At 61.3% G+C, this 13,418-nt stretch overlaps 1 long non-coding RNA gene across 1 annotated transcript; it reads right to left on the bottom strand.

Moving 5' to 3' along the window:
• Positions 1–9,832: 9,832 nt before the first annotated feature.
• On the bottom strand, positions 9,833–10,627 carry LOC309677290. The gene is made up of 3 exons (XR_014269676.1): positions 10,469–10,627; positions 10,343–10,387; positions 9,833–9,870 (listed from the first exon to the last, which is right to left on the bottom strand). It is a non-coding gene; the product is annotated as an uncharacterized lncRNA (long non-coding RNA).
• Between the last annotated feature and the right edge of the window lie 2,791 nt (positions 10,628–13,418).

The following is a 13,418-nucleotide window of genomic DNA, read 5'->3' as shown; positions in this document are numbered from 1 at the left end:
AGTGCTCATGCGCCGTGGCCAGCGCAGCCCAGCTCACCGCTTGCAACCGCCCGAGAGGGATGGCTGCGTCTCTGCCCTTTATCTTTCCCAGCCAGCGCTGGGATTTTCAGGGCCAGGGACACGGCGCGCGGTGAAAAACGATGGCGTCGTCGGACATCGCAGCAGCATCTCCCCATTTGCCTCGGGGTGGTGGCGGCGGTGGGGGATGCACGGAAATCATGCGGTGCGGGATGACGGCTGTCCCCCAGTGCTGGAGCAGGGAGAGCTACTTTTTTTTTTCCGAGAGTGCCTTTAATTAATGGCAGAAGGAGCTGACGGGGCGGCTCAGCAGCGCTTAGGCAGGGTTTTAGCCCGGAGGTTGGCAGTTCCCCACAGACACCCCTCCCCTGCGCAGGCAGCCCCTGGCCGCTGCCTGATCTGAAGTCACGGAGTGACGGCAGGACCAAAGTTTCACCAGGTTTCGCTCTCGTTTGACAGTGATTTTAATAATAATGCTGAAGGATCCTCTTGCAGCAGGCACCCTGGGGGAGACTGACCAGCCACTGGATGAGGGGGGAGCGGGGGGGGGAAGCATTTAAAACCAGGGGACTGAAAAGACTTGGTAAGAAAGAAAAAACTCTGCTGAATAAAATGATAAATATCGCTCCTGGGTTTGGTCTCCTTTGCTTTTTGCCCCCATGGCACTAGCAGGTGAGCTGGGGAGGAGGTCACGCCTTATCCACGGCGCTTTGCATGAGGGGAGGCATAGGCCCATCTTTCCCTAATTTTTATTTTAATTTTTTTTTTTTTTTCAAAAGAGGAAAAGAAGAATCCCTTTATTTGGCAACTCCTGCAGGATTCAAGTTAGAATTTCACAGCTATTTAACACCTGGTTACAGCTTTTGCAGCAGAACTGATGCTACTCCACGCTCCGCGCCTGCTTGGCATCGCGGGATCTCGCCCCTTCCCGCAGGCGGGGACCAGCCTTATTTATTTCTCCTTTATCAGGCAGGGATTTAAGGCAGGAGGTGCTTCGCGTGACTTTGGCGAGAGGTTTCCCCTGTCTCTGCCCGGCGGGGTGAAGCCCCAGCTCTCCCTGCCCGGCTCGCACCCAGTGCCACCGCTAACCCCGTCCAGCTGCCATTACGGTCGGGTGGGAATCGACTCAAGTCCTTAAACCCCAAGAGTTAATCAAAGTGCTTTGAATATGTAAATGCTGAGTATTGTTTATCATTGCCTAGAGCTGATACAGCAGTTTTCCTGCTCAAAGCCCCGTTCAGATGGTAGCTCATGAAAATTCACAACAGCCTCGCAAATAGGTGACGGGTATTATTACCCCCCGTCTTCCACACGAGCAAGCGGAGGAAGAGCCACCAAGCGATGCTCCCGGTGGCAGCGGGAATCGCCGACGGAGGCCGGTGCGGGGCTCGGGAGGAGGTCGTGGTCTGCCCCGCCGGGTGTAAATCAGCGCTCTCCCCTCCACCGCTTGCCTCATTTCCTCCGGCCCAACATTTGTCCCTCGCTGCCCAGCCTCCAGACGGCGTTTGGTAACGCAGCCAGCGACGGCTGGGTGTGACGCGCGCTTAAATATACACACTGCAGGCTCCGGGCAGATAAATCTGCGCCGGCAAAATGCAATTTTCCATAAGGCTCTTCTGCAAGGCCTCCAGCAGCAAACACTCTATAAATTAATAAAACAACGCGCTTGACCAGGAACGTGTAGTGTATGCGGGGGTTCGGGGCAGCGAAGGCAAACAAGAGGACCGCACGCACCCCCCCCCCCGGGGAGCATGATGCCTGCCGAGGTGGATCACCGAGTTGGTCTTGGCAGGGCTCCCCCGGCACCTGCATCACCAGCAGGCAGCCCCAGGGCTGGCAGTGCGGGATGGGGGGGAAGGCACAGAGCCCCCCCATCACTCAGCTCCCTCCCAGTAAGGGCGCTGTAGTGGGGGACCATGGGGCTGGAGACCTCAGCCCACTTCCACCCAGGTTCAGCCCGCGGTGCTTCCCACCAGGTTCCCGCGGGTCAACCCATTGATGTCAATGCCTGGAAGAGTTTTTGCCATTGAGTCAAGCTGGGTGCCTGCGCGGCTGAGAAGATGCCCCCGTTTTGGGTTCCCCTTGTGCAGGGCAGCCGACCCTGGAGGTCCAGGGCAGCCTCCTGCATCACGAGCCGTGCCTGCAGCAAAGCTGCCAACCTCAGGGGAGGCTGGGGGACAGCTGGGAGCAGGACGTGTCTCAGCCAGCCAAATTTAATCCTCCTACGTTAGCAAGGCTTAAAATAGGCTCCCTGCAGCATCGATGAGGGTGGTGGAGTTGGCCTACTCCAGCCCTCCCAAGTATTTTGGGGAAGCAGGGATGGCTGTATTGCAGACAAGCACAGCTGGGAGAAACTGCACCGTGCTGCTCGGGTGTCCTTTGCTGAAGCCATCCAGGGAATTAAACACACCTTGCAGCACCTTTACCCTGCCAACCTCCCACCAACGCCGGCTCCTTCTCTCAAGGTGCCACCTCCTCCCTTGCTGTTCTGCCGTGGTCCTCTCCCATTGTCTCCCGTGGTCGGAGGGCTCCTGCCCCGGCTCATTTTTCCCTGCCCCTCGTTTAAACGACCCCTTTTAGTCAAGCCCAGCTCATGGTTCCATCTCAGTCCACCCTCCATTGGCTGCTGCCCCCAGGAGGTGCTGTCCTGAGAAGTTGTTGCCCATGTCATGACCCCACTCATGGCATTTTAAGGGCCAACTGCCCCAGGGGACCAGCTCCTCCATGAGCAGAAAGGCACGCAGGTGGCCCCACCAGTGGGAGGCGGCAGGGTCCTGCTTCTTGTGATGGAAGGAGGGAGAAGGCTTTGAAGCAAGGCAGATGCGGTGACACACTCAAGGAGCCAAGCTGGCAACTCTGGAGACAAGAAGATATAATGGAACGGTCATTGTGTAGAGGGACTCTCTCCATGTCCCAAGTGTGCTGGATGTCTTCTCAGTGCTGGATGTCTTCTCAACACAAAATGCAAGGCCCTGGGCCGCTGCAGCGCCAGCTCCAGCTGTTGACCACCATCCCATGGTGAGGAGTGCCCAGGCTTTGCTTCCGAGGCAGCCAGAGAGATGCTCCTTGGGCACAGCCAAGCTCTTGTGGTCACCAGCCAGCGGGCTGTGCTTCTCACAGATGCTCCTGTCCCCTTGGGAATGGGTGTCAGCAGCCATGGGGCAGTGGAGGGGTCTGTCATTGGCCATCACCTTCAGTGAGGGAAACAACTGGTGCTGACCAGGAGGAGAAGGATGGACAAGTGGATGTATGTGGATGTACAGAACGACAGATCCAGATTATCAACAAGCCCCCCTCTCCCTAGGCCGTACGTGTATCATCCCAGCGTGTACTCGATGGTCTGGAAGAGATCTCCCACTGCAGCCTTGCAGAGCTGGAGCTCTGCCCCCGGCCCAGAGCCAGAAGGTCCATCGGGAGTCAGGGTCCAGGCCCAGAAAGTCTGAAAAGGCTGGAATGGGAGCCTGTTCCCTTGGGCAGGTCCCAGCACCCCCTGGGCAGGGCAGGACAGTGGCTCCAGGAGAAAGGGCACCCCAGGACCCCACCCTGGGCTTGGGGGGGGTGGAGGGGCTTAGTCTGTGTGTTGGTGGCTCCTGCGGACCAAGCTTCGGTGGGGTTTGTGGGCTACCAGGAGAGTCCTGCTCCTAGCCTGGCGGCTGCGTTGGCAATGCCCATGGTCACCGGTGGGGCTCAGTCACTGGAGCTTGTTCCAGCCCCAAGGGCTCTGTCCTCCTCCTGCCCAGCTCCCTGCCTGGACGCGACTCCCCATCCCCTCCTGGGCCAGAGCCAGGGGGGTCCCCTCGGGCTCTGCCCCCCACCCCCCACCTGCCTTCCCACGGCACCCGGAGCTGGGGGATTTAAAGAAGCCGTTTTCCCTCTTCTCTTTCCTCTGTGCAGCTTCTCCGTGGGCCCACGCACCAGCTGGGGCCCCCCCACCACCACGCTACTCCCACCCGCTCCTGCTGTGCTCCTGCCTGCGCAGCCCCCAGGGCCACCCGCCGCCTTCCTGCCTTCACCTGGTGCATCCCAGCCCTGCTCGGGAAGGCAGCGAAGCGCCTGGGGGAGCCAGGAGAAACCTCCTCTCCCCTTTTGATCTCTGCCAGGCTCCAGAGCTGGTCTCCACCTACCTGGTGGAGTCCCTCCCACCCCGGAGTCCCCCTACCCTTCCGTGAGCTGCCCCTCTTCCCATCGTGCAGGACCATCGCTGTTGCTGGGGGGTCCCCAGTCGAGTTCCCCTCTACGCTTTCCCTTGGCTCTTCACAGGAACAAAGCTTCTTCAGGATGGGGGTGCAGGGGCCAATCCCCGGGTTCTGCTGGGCTACCCTCCGCCGACCCAGCGGTGAGCCGGGAGCATCACCACGTTGCCTCCCAGCCGGAGGACACCCCGACGTTTGCCACTTTGCCAGGCTTTGCTTTTTCCTCCACGTCCCCAAAAGAGGGTTCTAGACCGTTAAACTCCTTACCCACATCGCAACCCCATTGCACCCGGCGGCGGCAGAGAACTGCCCACGCCGCTGTGTCTGCCCAGTGTCACTGCGCGGACATGGCTGGCTCTAAAAGAAAACAACAACAAAAAAAACCCAACAATAAAACCCCCTGATTGGGCATATACGTGTGCAGAGGAAGGATTTTATTACCCAGAAGTGGCAGCACGTCCGTTGTTCGAGCTGGTGGGGATGGCTAGCAGGCAGCCGCTCCAAGGGGTGGCAGATCTGCTCCTCACCAACCGCATGACTTCAGTGGTGTCCCTTCGTCCGTCCCTCCCTCCTCCGGCCCCCTGCTCCAACCCTGAGGGGATGGCACGGCTCCGTGCAAGGAACATCACCCCGTTTCTCACAGATCTGAAGGCCATTATCGGGTGATGAGGGAGGAAAAGAAGTCCGCAGGAGCGAGGAGAAGTTAGCGAGGGAAGCCAAGGGATGCAGGAACACCCTGGAGCATGGAGAAAAGGAAGAACGTGAGGGTTTCTCCCAAGCAGCAGTAAAGAAGAGGTGATGCAGAGCATCAACAAAACACTAAGGAGATGCTGTGGTGATGGATATTCCTGCTTGTGTTCAGACACCCTGCTGGGACAGGACAGTTGCTACTCCAGGATGATGCCTAGACGTCCCCACGGGCTCCAGGGGGACCTTGTCTGGCTGTGGGTACCAGCGGAGGCTGCTCGGTTGGCAGCTGCTGGCACGTGGGGAGAGCTTGGGATGCTCAGAGGTGCCCTGAAATCCATTGCGCACTGATGGCACGGGAAAACAAAGGAGCATTTTGCTGGTATTTTGAAGGAACGTGTGGGACACCTTTGCTCGCGACCTTGATAAATGCCAAAACGGAGAGGGGGATGAGCGGGGCCCTGTTCAACCCAGAGGGGAAGGTGCACTTTATGCCAGTCCAAATACACCAACGAGGTCTTGCCCGACCCCAAGGAAATCACGTTCTGCCGGAGCCGATGTGAGGGTTGGTAGCAGGAAGGCTGCTGCCAGGCCGGGCTTCCGCAAGACTTCCTCTCTCATGGCCCTTCGTTAGGGAATTAGGACGTAACGAGACGAACGCAGCGGAGAGGAAACGAACGCCAGGGGAGCCGCCGCTGGGGGAGTTTCGGGGGCTCTGCCCTGGCCCCGTTTGCTCTCGTTAGGGAGGTGGAAGGAAGCGCGGGCAGACTCTGGCAGGCGACCCGCGGCTTGGGGAAAGCGTGACGGCGCAGATACCCGCAGCAGCCCTCCGTCCCCGGGAGGGTCCCCAGCCGAGGGGACAGCCAAGCCGCGAGGCTGGTGGTGGGGAAGGCACACCATCGTGGGAGCTGGTGGTCTCCATGCCAGCACGACGGAGGGTTGACCAAAGAGGCGGTGGGTTTGGCACAGGGCGTTGGGTGAGCGTCGCTGGCTGGACCTGCACAGGGCCATCAGCGCGGGCAGCGGTCCGGTGCCCATCCCAGCTGTAGGCACCATCAGGAGTGGTGGGGCTGAGCCCCAAAGAAGGTGGGCTGGAGCCTGTGTGGGTTGCTCAGAACCCCCCTGCCCGGACCCAGAGCTGTCCCCCCACCCTGGCCAGCTGGAGGACGGGGAGGGCTGTAGGATGTTGCTCTATCCAACCCCCTGCCCGCGGAACAGCCTGTCCTGGCCCCTCCTGAGCTCCAGCCTGGATGCAGCCCCAGCTGCGTGCCAGCCCCAGCTCAGGCGTGCTGGCACCCAGCGGGGGAAAAGGCTGGAATAGCCTCAGCGACTCTCCCCGCGGGGGCTCCGGCCCCACTGCCCCCCTTCTCCCAGGATGGGGAGGCCGATTTCCCCCCACCATGACGCTCCTCCAGCCCCATCTCCTTTGCTCCGGACCTCGGTGGTCTTTCTGAGCAGAGCAAGGGGAAACGCCTGCCTTCCGAGCGGGGCTCTGCACGTCCTCCCCCGGGCAGGGGCAGGACGGGCGGCAGGGACGCTGCTTTCAGTCCTTCGCTATTTTTAATTGCTCTTTCCCAGAAAGGCTGGTGTAGGCTTCGAAAGCCGTTTCCAGCTGGGAGTTTGGAAAGCTGGTTCCAGTTAGGCGCCCGGCGCTCGCCGCGCTCTGCGCTGTTATTTTTAGACGGGCTGAAGGCAGCAGCCCCGCTCCCCGGGCTGCCGCTCGGCTACGGCCATGGCTCACGGTAGCCAGCACCTCACTGGCCCCTCGGCTGGGGATGTCGCAGCGGTGTGCTTTTACGACTACCTTTTTTTCTGGTGTTTTTTTGGTGGGGGTGGGGGGTGGGGAAGGACGGGACAACACACGACTTTCATCTCCGCGTGTCAAGCTGTGCAGGCAGGAAGACCAAAGGCGGAGGATGTGAGCAGTGGTCATCCCTGAAGGGCCGGGGCGCGGAGCAGCGTCTTCTGGTTTTAATTAAAAACCATCCGCTGGCAAAGTTTGAAGGCGTGAGCGGTGCCGGGGCTAGGACAGGGCCAGCAGGGAATGGCTCCAGGGGAGAGACCGGCACCGGGGCTGCCGGCTGCCCGCAGCACTGCCCGGACCTCCTGCCCCACGCCCCAGCTCTGCCCCACGCGTGTGTCCTGCCCTCGCCCTGTCCTCTGCTCCCTCCTGCCTCGTTCCCTCTCCCCAGGGAACCCCTGGAGCCACAGCTCCACCATCCCCTGGTCACCCCATCGATGGCCGTGCCCTGTAGGGAGCCCTCCCCATGCCCATCCGTGCTGAGCTGCCCCGGGCTCCCACCCTGCCCCCAGAGCAGGGCACCCACAGGGACCACCTGCTCCCAGCCCACTGCCATGGTCCCCAGCCCTTTGCCATGGGCCCTATCCCCCCACTGTGACCCCCCAAACTTCTTCCATGGGGCTCATCTCATCACTGTGACACACACACACAGAGTCTTCTTCCATGGGCTCGCCCCTTTGCCACAACCCCCAGTCCTCTTCTGTGGGGCTCATCCCATCACCATCACCTCCCAAATTTCTTCTGTGGGGCTCATCCCATCACCGTGACCCCCCAAATTTCTTTCCTGGGGCTCATCCTACCACTGTGACCCCCCAAACTTCTTCCATGGGGCTCATCCCACCACTGTGACTCCCTCAGTCCTTTTCCATGGGCTCACCCCTTTGCCACAACCCCTAGTCCTCTTCCGTGGGGCTCATCCCATCACTGTGACCCCCCCCAAACTTCTTCCATGGGGCTCATCCCATCACCATGACCCCCAACCTTCTTCTGTTGCAACCCCTCTGTCGCAACCCCCCATCCCTCCCCTAGGAGGGCTCACCCATCCACCCCACAATGTCCTCCCCCGAGCCAGGCTCACTTCACCCTGGCGGAGATTTTTATCCTCACAGCATAACCCCCCCTCTCCCCGAGACCGGCTCAGCGCCTCCTCGCAATAGCCGCCTCTAATCAGCTGTATTATCTTCGCCCCCATTATTCACGCGCTCGCTGCTGTCGGTCCTCCCAGCCCTGCTGCTCCCCGCACTGCCCCGGCGCAGGGGCTCATCTCACCCCCCTCTGCCTCCCGCAGCACCCACCTCCATCCTTCCCCCCCACCCTCCAGCCTGACCGTCCCCCCCCTGCAGCCAGCACCCTGCATCCCTGCTTGCCGGCCCACGGCCAGTGGGCTTTGCCCGCGTTTCGGCTTCAGCCTCCCCCCCCCCCCGAGGATTCCTAAATCTGATAACGGGGAGGGGGGGGGTGTGTGTGTTGCTTTCAAAGGAGCAGGGCTGACCTTTGCCGCTGCAATGAGAGCCGCATGGAGGAAAAAAAAATTGGCTGCAGCGGGAGAAGGGGGAGCGGAGCGAGCTGCTGTGGTTTTACAATCCCTAAATAACGCCGGGAGCCGAGCTGTAAACACATGGCGGTATTGCCTGAGCGTGTCAGTGCCCCCCACCCCCTTCCCATCCTCCCCGGCTTGGAAAATACTGCGACCTTAAGGAAAAAAAAAAAAAAAGAAAAGAAAAGAAAACAGCTTTCTCGCAAAAAAAAAAAAAAAATCTCCTGAATTATTTAGCAAACGGTTCCAATACGACGGCTAATTCTGCCGGCAGACGCCGGCTGCCGGAGCCTGGCGTTGGGAGATGGCTATCGGCAAGGGCCGGCGCGGCGGGAGCTGGGTGGTCCCAGCCCAGGGCAGCTCCCTCCGGCCGAGGGCACCCACTGGCGCCGCAGCGGTTCAGGGGTCCCTGCCTAATTTTCACCCTGGCCGCTACTTTTCTCACATCCCCTCTCGGTGCCGGCCGGGGAGGAGGACAGAACCACACCAACACAGCCTCTCTCCTCCACTCGTCCGTGTGTGTCGTGTCCCGTCCCGTCCCCCCCCCTTCCCCCGTTGCGATGCGCAGACCCCGAGAGGAAAATCCCGGTGGGGAGAGCTGCTGGGCGGGTACGGCCGCGCGTCTCCATCACCGGCGCAGAGTCACAACCCGAACGCTCCTTCCTCCAGCAGCCCCAGCCCAAGATGGGCAGCCCGAAAGGCCACGTCTCCTCGGCCAAAGCCCCACCGCCGGTTCCCCTGCAGCACTCCAGCAGCCAGGGAGGGCTGCCACCCCTTTCCCTCTCACCTGTTTCTTCCCCCTTTTTTTTTTTTTCGGGAGCAACTAGCACTTTTCTTTGAAGAGCAACAGATGAACGAGACCCTCCCAGTGCCTTTTATGATGTTAAATTTATTGCCTCGCTTCGCAATTGCCATTTTAATGATGAACACTCCTGCAGCTTTAATGCGTCTCGAGCGTTGGCATTAAAAAAAAGAAGCGGGGGGGGGGGGGGACAGGTTGTCTCCGGTCTTCTGGAGGAGAATGAACTCCAGCCCGTTTCCTGGTCCTTGCACAAAGTTTTGCCAAATAGATAATGTGTTTCATAATTTCATGGCAGCGCGGTGCTCTGTTTGGTAAGGGAGGCCCTCTGCTGGCTTCAGGCTAGCTGGGGAGCCCAGCCTCAAGAGTCGGCTGGGGAACCACCACAGAGGCATCAAGCCTGGGGAGACACCTCCAGCGAGTGGTACCTGGAGAGCTGAGCCTGGAGAACCACCTTCAGCAAGCCACCCCTGGAGAACCAAGCCTGGACAACCACCTCCAGCAAGCTGTTCCTGGAGAACCAAGCCTTGGGAGACACCTCCAGCAAGTGGTACCTGGAGAATGAAGCCTGGAGAGCCACCTCCAGAAAGCTGAGCCTGGAGAACGAAGCCTGGAGAACAAGCTCCAGCAAGCTGTGCCTGGATACCCACCTCCAGCAAGCCTTGCCTGGAGGACCAAGCCTGGAGACCCACCTCCAGCAAGCCGTGCCTGAAGAGCTGAGCCTGGAGAGCCACCTCCAGCAAGCCATGATTGGAGAGCCAAGCCTGGAAAGTCATACCCTGGGAGCCAAGCTTGGAGAGACATGTCCCAGCAAGCCATGCCCAAGGCACCGAGCCTGGAGAGCCCACACAGATGACCACAGGGAACTGAGCCCAAGGAAAGGAGCCTGGGAAATCAAGTCTGGAGAACCAAGCTCAGAGAGGTGAGTCGGGGGAGCCTTGGTCAGAGACCTGGGCATGGATGGCCATGTCTGGCCAGACCAGCTTGGAGAGCTTGAGGGCCATGCCCAGGAGCTGAGGCCGTCTCAAGTCCTGCTTTATCCACGGGAGCATCCCAGCCCTTCCCCAGCAGCTGCCCCGGGGTTGGGGAAAGCCCCCGTGCATCTGTCCCGGGGTGAGGGCTGGGTGGGATCACGCAGGGATGGCCGGGACGCCAGGTGGGAGTGACAGCAGCTTTGCCATGGGGTGGGCTGGACCTGCGACAGCTCCCACCTCATCCTAGACGGGGCTGGTGACCGTTCCCACTCCACCGAGCACAGAGCCGGGGGTGATGGCCCAGCAGCCAGCAGCCCCTGCGGACCCGCTCACCTCTCCAGGAGGACATCGTGTCCCTGGCTGGGGGGGTCCTGCTCCCTGCCAGAGGACAAGGACAGGCTGGTGATGGGCAGCCACGGCGCGTACCCACGCCCAGGGACTTTAGCTGAGGACACGTACTTGTCAGCAGATGCCTCTCTGTTTTTTTTCTTTTTCACGGTGCCTGAAACTCGGCCTGGGTTATCAGGGAGATATTAAATTGCTGTTGGAAGCAACACCAGCGGGGCGGAAAAGCCGCGATGTGCTCTTACCTCTTCCCACAAGGTCGAGCCAGCCAGCCCCGGGGGACGACGCGTTTGCCGCGTCCTTCCTGTAACGAGGATCACATGTCAGAGCCGAACGAAGCCTTGAGAAAATTAAACCCGTGAGCTCACCGCCTTCCTGAGCGCAGGCGCCAGCCGTCCCTGAGGTCCCCGAGCCTGGCTTTGCCAGCTGGGGTGACCAGGCAGCGGTGGCAGCACCAGGAGGGATGCCCACCCCCCTGGGGGACGGCAGCGGTCCCCACTGGTGTGCCTCCAGATGGTGCGGGTGCAGAATTGAGGAGATTTGAACCCCACGTGCATCACCGGGTGACGGTGAATGACCTCCCCATGGGAAGAAGCCATCAGCCATGGCAGGACACAGCCGGCAAAGTCCCCTGAAGGCCTTCAGTCTGGGACCCAAGGTCTTGCTCGGGCGAAGGGACAGACAGACGGGTTTGGCTGCGGTGGGACAGACACCTGAGCAGCCACATCTTGTCCTTGCAAGGGCCATTCCCCACACATGGAGGTGGCCAGGCGCGTGGGCTGGGTTTCTTCCAGAGCAAGGTGAGTCCTGCTGCATCGTTCCTCTGTGACGCAGGGGACGGACGATGGGCAGAGTCAGCAAGAGAAAAGCAACGCTGTCCCCAGCAGAGCCCATGTGTGCATGGGGGTGACGTGGAGAGTCCCCAGGGACCGCAGGCAAGAACCCCACCCCTCTCGGTGATCTGGGACCAGCACTGAGGAAAGTCCAACACGGGCTGGGGAAGCCAAGAGGGGCCGAACCCACAACTGTGGGATTTGGGGGCAGCCAGGCATTGACCGAACCAGCAAGAGGACCAAGAGAGGACCATCCGGGGGCACAGCTGGAAAAAGCCCCAGGGCTGAGCCGGACCTGTTCCCAGGGCACCCTCCACTCTCCCAGCTTTGCTCACACTCTCCAGCTCGGGGGGAGCAGAAATGCAGCTCAGCCGCTATGTTTCCCCCTCCAGCCACGTGCTCCTTCATCACCTTCTTCCTTCTCACACCAACCTGGCTCTGCCCGTCCCAGCTGACCGGGAAGCGCCTGGGCTGGTGTTTCATGGCCACACCGGGCATCCTCCATGGGGGACCAGTGGTTGCACCCGCAGGCAGAGCCCTGGGGACGCAGCCAGTGCCTGGTGCATCCCACCCCAGCTTCACCAGTGGCCAGGGACCTGGCAGGCAGCACACACCCCCGCCCAAACCTCCTCTCCCTGCCACCACGGGGACCCACGCGTGCCCAGGCTCAGCAGCCGCCTCCAAACCTGCTGCGGGGGCCGCATCCAGCCCCAACCCCTTGGCACAGCCCTGCCTGGGTCGGGGCTCCAGCCCAAAAATCACGGGGCTGAGGGGTGGCAGCAGGCAGGCAGGAGGCGTGCAGGGATGCTCCGGCAGCTGCCGCCGGCGCGGCTGGCAGATGCCCTTTGGCCAGCAGCAGCCAGGCTTTTTTTCCAGCCCAGTCCAGGAAAAGAAGAAAAAAAAAAAAACAAAAAAAAAAAAACAAAACCAAACCCAAAAACCCCATACGCAAGCCCCATAACAAGCTGGCTGTAACGAAGCGGTGAGGAGGCGGCAGATAAGAGGCTGGAACCCGCGCTGAGGCCTCACGGAGATGAAAGGCGATTGCGAGCGAGCCTCCCCATCCCCTGCGGACAAAAGAGCTCCTAAAATATTAATGAGGCCCCGTGCCGCCGGGTCCCCCGGCCCCCGACGCCGGCAGGAGCAGGCGGTACCCGCGGTGCCGGCCGAGGGGTCCCCGAGGGGATGGAGGCGCATTGGGGAGCAGCGCAGGATGCTCATTAATTACCTTCTGTGCTCGGCGATGGCAAACCTGCCCCCCGCTTCCCTCGCCGCCCCGGGGAGCCGCTGCCGCTCTGACCCCCGGCGGGGGAGCTGCCGCCTTCCCACCACCTCGGCATTTAAAAATCACGTCGCAGGGGGCCGTGCTGGGGAAGGTGACCCCTCACTGCCATTTCGGCACCCTCGGGTACAGCCTCGTCCTCCCAACACACCTCGGGGGAAAGCCAGAGCAGCTCATGGAGGCACTCGCTCATCCGCTCCACAGTGGGGGAAGGATGGCGAGGGGGGTGTTTGGTTCTGCTTTTTTGGTGTACACGTGTGGTTTACACAGACCCCGGGCTGGGGAGAGGGTCCCTGGGGTGGGGGAGTGGGGTGTCCTATGGGAACAGCTCATCCCTGAGTGCCACCCACCCGGTGGGTGCTCACCCCGTACCCAGGACATCCGCATCGCTCCTGGGGCTGCGCTCTCCTGCTGCCCCATTCCCGGTGCCGGGGACCCCGCTGTGCCCGTCAGCCTGGGGAGTGTGCCGGCTGCTCCAGCGGCTGAGCACGCCTCAGTCCCCACCGGTCCCCATCCTGGGAGCCACGTGCCCAGCTCCATCCCCAGGCGCGGAGATTGCTGCCCCTCATCCCCAGCCCTGGCTGTACATCTCCCGCTCGGGGCTGGGATGGATGCTCACGGGGTGCTGTGATCCCGGCAGCCGGAGCCAGAACCCTGAGGACGGAAGGTGACCAGGGACCGTGGACCTTGCACCCCTGTGCAAGGTGACCAGGGACCAGGGACCGTGGATGGCACATCTGTCCCCACGGCCGACCCATCCCCTCCTGACTCCGTGGCCCAGCGCAGGCAGAGCAAAGGCCTTCTGGCAAAGGATGTCAGGTTTCTGCCCACGGGGAAGGGTGATGTTTCTGCTGCTCCAAATCTGCCGCTGGGTGCTGGGAGGGAGGAGGAGCGTGATAATAACAGCTCCCGTCGCCGGGTCCGGAAGCGGGTCCGCACGCAGCCGTCA

Source organism: Vanellus vanellus, assembly GCF_965231255.1.
Source record: "Vanellus vanellus genome assembly, chromosome: 13".
Lineage (NCBI taxonomy): Eukaryota > Metazoa > Chordata > Aves > Charadriiformes > Charadriidae > Vanellus > Vanellus vanellus.
Note: the sequence above shows the minus strand (reverse complement) of the source record. Positions and strands in the feature narration are given on the sequence as shown.